This window comes from Penaeus monodon, chromosome 35 (genome assembly GCF_015228065.2).
Source record: "Penaeus monodon isolate SGIC_2016 chromosome 35, NSTDA_Pmon_1, whole genome shotgun sequence".
NCBI lineage: Eukaryota > Metazoa > Arthropoda > Malacostraca > Decapoda > Penaeidae > Penaeus > Penaeus monodon.
Genome location: NC_051420.1, coordinates 18,341,939 through 18,346,938, shown reverse-complemented (window position 1 = coordinate 18,346,938; position 5,000 = coordinate 18,341,939).

Below are 5,000 nucleotides of genomic sequence, written 5' to 3'. Positions count from 1 at the left end.
CATTTAAAGAAATAGTAATAGATATTAATGCATTTTAATAAATCTTTAATAAACCTGAATGGATAATGAAATAATATTAATACAGAGAAAGAGATCATGTTCGATAGTTCGGAAGATTACCTATTAAAGTAAAGTGATGCGGGAATTGGGGACGCGAGTAGATAATTGTCAATCCGGTTAGATAATTGTTCAAAAAAATGATATTATCGTAAGAATGTGTGGGAACTAGGTACACGAATAGATAATTGTCTAATCCGAAAATAGAATAATTGAGAATAATTGAGAATGATCTGACACTCTGATTAAAGTATAAATATCATCAGTGCAGGAATACTGGCATTACACTCATCACTCAATGAGCCCAGGTGAATCCTTCTTCGGAAGATGAAAAATTCACAGCATCACTGGGAAAGGTTCACCTGGGCTTCAACAAATATGAATGCAACCGTTGTCTCTTGGTAAATTTATCTCAGACTGGGAGAGTGCGTATGTAGTGCATGGTTGATTTTAGCATGACTAGATCCAGCACTCGTCCAAATCTGACGATATGATTTCATCTCGGCACTGCTGATAATTAGCCCAAGTTGATCTTTCTTCGGAGAATGAATTTATTACATCATCACTGGGAAAGGTTCACCTGGGCTTTAAAGAAGCTTCGAGGGAAATCGTGTAGCAGAAGTAAATGAGTATAGTTTTCAGCCCAGGTTGACCTTTCTTCTGAGGATGACTTACTAACTGCATCGCTGTTCACCTGGGCTTCAGAGAAGCGTCACGGGAAATGCTAAAGCAGGTACTAGACAAGAAATATAATATCAACACATAGTTGGTGAACAAATACGAAATCTGATATGATATTCATTCTAATTATTATTTAGAATACATTAAAAGAGCAATAAGTTGAAGGAATTAATATTAATGGTTCATTATAAACAATACGTTGAAAGAAATAGTAATACACTGAGAGGAATGATGTTAATACATTGAAATAAATAATTAATGATTATCTAGAATATATTGGTAGAAGGAAATGATATTAATACATTGAAATATATCATTATCAGCAGTATGTTAAAAGAAATAATAATAAATTGAAAGAAATTATATTCAGTACAACGACATGTCCTTGGACTTTAGACTACATAGTACATAGTACATAGCATAGTGACTACTTGTACTTGTACTTGAAAAATATCCAAGTACTTGGACTTCGACTTAAATACAGTCTCCTTGGACCCAACCCTGCTGTCCATACACTGGTTGTTGCTACACTAAGGGTACCCTTCTAAATTCCGTCTCTGCAGGGTATTTCACTAAGACAAATTGAGGGAGGAGTGTACCCAGAGGTTCAACACAGTAGTCTCTGATATGTACACCGAACTTGAAAACCTGACGGAGCCAGAGTACATAGAGTGCATACATAGTACATAGAGTACATATAGTGCATGAATGCATTGGCGAACGCCCGAGAGCAAGGCAAAATTCCATCTCACCAGAGACACAGGAGGCCACAGATGCATGTTGCGTGGCTCGACTGAATGGCAATCAGAATTTACGCCTTTCATTGATGCGCAGGGCTTTGACACTGCTGAGAAGGGAAAAGGAACCGTTCATCAGGAATCTTGTTGAGGAGGTTGAAGGCCATTTCTAAGTAAATCATTTTCGACCTGCCTACCAAGACCTGAGAAAATTGTACCCCAAGCCCTCTTCGCAGATGACTGAGGTCCTCTCCATGGATGCACAGCTCATGTCGGGGTTCGTAAACGTTGGTCTGAGTATTTTGAATAGCTTTACCGGGTAGACTCTCCAAAAGGAAGTGGTCACAATACCTGTGCCGGTTCCACCCATCGGCACAAGTGTTCCTACCCAAACTGAGATTAGGGAGGCAATTTCTAAGCAAAAGTGTGGGAAAGCTGCAGGCATACGTAGTGTTCCTGCCAAGCTGCTAAAGGCTGGGGTTGCATGCAGTCTTGACTGCCGTCTGGCAGTCTGGTTCCATTCCCCCTGACTTGTTGAGGTGCGTAATCATCCCTCTCTAGAAAGTGAAAGGGGATCGGTTGGACTGGTAACTACCGTGTCATCACATACATACATATATATGTATAGATGTATGAGTAGATGTGTGTGTGTGTGTGTGTGTGTGTGTGTGTGTGTGTGTGTGTGTGTGTGTGTGTGTGTGTGTGTGTGTGTGTGTGTGTGTGTGTGTGTGTGTGTGTGTGTGTGTGTGTGTGTGCGTGGGTACGTGCGTGCGTGCGTGCGTTTGTGCGTGTGATATATATATATATATATATATATATATATATATATATATATATATATATATATATATATATATATATATATATATATATATATATATATATATACATATAGTGCATATATAAATATACAAGCTATAAAATCGCCTTTAGATAATCATAAAATTTATCATACATATTCACACACATGAGTGTGTGTGTGCTTGTGTATGTATAGAGATGTGTGTTTTACTTATGTATGAGGGATTTTATAAATTTCTGTTCATGATTCTGAAGCTTCACTTATCTGATTTTCCACGCTGATTTTCTTTTTTTTCCTCGTTGCCTTCCACGCTTTCTCCTGCTTTTCATTTTTGCTCATTCCCTACTTTTTTCCATCTAGTAATCCTCTTCTGCTCATCAGAATATTAAAACTTTTAACGTTTCTGATATATACCGCTTCGGATAATACCATTACTATTGTCATCAGTGCTACCAAATAAAACAATGTTACAGGTAAAGTCATTCCTAGTATATACAGTGCTAATAACATCATATCAAAAGAGCTAACAGAAACAAAAACATCATTAATCTAACGACATTCTAAAGCCGAGCACGTATTTCTCCTTCAAGATGCTGGTAAAGACACATTTGAAGAAAGTGTTTCACAGAATACGAATGGGCTCGGATGCTGTCTAAGAAGGTGGCCAGGAAGAGCTAGTAATCAGAGCAAAAATGAATTAGTTTGTGCATTTTTTTTATTTATATATCCATCTAGATATTTACACCTCTCTCTCTCTCTCTCTCTCTCTCTCTCTCTCTCTCTCTCTCTCTCTCTCTCTCTCTCTCTCTCTCTCTCTCTCTCTCTCTCTCTCTTATTTGCATTTTCATTCTCTCTTTGTCTCTCTCTCTCTCTCTCTGGCTTGTTTCTTTTTTATTTATCCGTCTTTCCTTGCGTCCTGAATGCCATTTCATTAGATATGTGTATAACTGTGTGTATGTTTATATACCTGTGCCTGTGCGTGTGTGTATGTGCACGCGTGAGAGTTGGCTTTAAACTTCTGTTTGTTTATCCACGTGGTGTTCAGAGTTTCTGGGTCCCATGTAATATTAATTTCCTGTGGGAAACATTTTGGTATATTTCATTACTTGTACAAACAGACCGTTTTCGAAATGTTTGCTACACTACTCGATAATCTGAAAACTATTCCTACCTGAAATAGAGGAGAAATATAGCCTAATAATTATTTTGACGTAATTTAATGCCGAAGCTTCCAGATTTTCAAAATGGGATATTTAATTATAATTTGTATTTCTCTCCCACCCCCTTCTCTCTCTCTCTCTCTCTCTTTCTCTCTCTCTCTCTCTCTCTCTCTCTCTCTCTCTCTCTCTCTCTCTCTCTCTCTCTCTCTCTCTCTCTCTCTCTATATATATATATATATATATATATATATTATATATTATGATAATATATATATAAGTATATATTTATAATATATATATATAATATATATATATATATATCAACATTCCTTCATCGGTTGTGATATCGGAAAAGCTAAGCGTGCAAATGGTCCTAAGAACTGGCAGTCCTGTCACTGCCACTCACAACGTAGGTTAACTATAACTAAAGCAGCCACGTCCGGACCGCTAACTCTCGCATTCCCTGCATTAAAAGCTGGTTCGATGTGATTGCTAACCTTACTATCACAAACCAGAAAGCCTTTCTTCTGCAGAGTTATCCTTCTGTTCATCTTTACTCTCTCCCTCTGGCCCTCCCTCCTGAATCTCCTTTCACCAATACCATTTACCTGCTTGGATTGCTTCCTTGACCGGATCTACTCATGGCCACAGGAAAACAGATTATGTACGGCTCTCGGGTTAACTGAATATACTTTCTTATTCTACGTAGGTTAGGACGCTGTCCTCGACCTCTCCTCGACTAAGCATTATGGTTCGTTTACTTACAGTAAGCATGTACCCCATTTGAAAATCTAGCAGCTGTATGGGTCGTCTTCTCTTGATTAGTTACAACAGAAGAGAAATAACACACATAGTGTTCTTGACCCGTTGAAAGTCCCTTGAAATAGTTAGCTTGGCTACAGACAAAGCAATTAAAGGAGCCATTTTAAACATTCTAAAATGAAAGTTCACAACATTAAAGTTCTTTGAAGCGATTGAAACAAGACAAATAGTCACAAATACCTTATAGTTATATAATATACAGTCAAGGCTTCATTAGTAGAACAGTATATACAGTCAAGGCTTCATTAGTAGAACAGTCTCTAAAATAAGGATATTCATGAAATTAAGTAAATAAATAGGACACTGAAAATGTAATTTTTAATTAATGAATAAGTACAACAAATGTATTACAAAAACACATATGTGTGTGGGTGTTTATATATATACACATGTATACATATGCATATATGTGTATATGTAAATAAATATATTCATGTGTGTATACACACACGCACACGCACACCTCACACACACACACACACACGCGCGGGCTTGTGTGTGTAGAATCATTTTTAAAAATCATATCAATCAATTCAACATTTCGTGATAATCGAAAAACAAGAACGCCTCTTCAATAGGCCATTATTAGTTTTCCCTCTAGAAACGCATTTGCTCGATTCCGTCAAAAGGAAATGGAACATTCCAGCAGAAAGGAATGTGGAAATGTAAGTCGCAGAACTATAAAAAATGAAAGGTAAAAGGCATAACAGCTTCGTCTGCTGAAAAAGGAAAAAGGGCAAA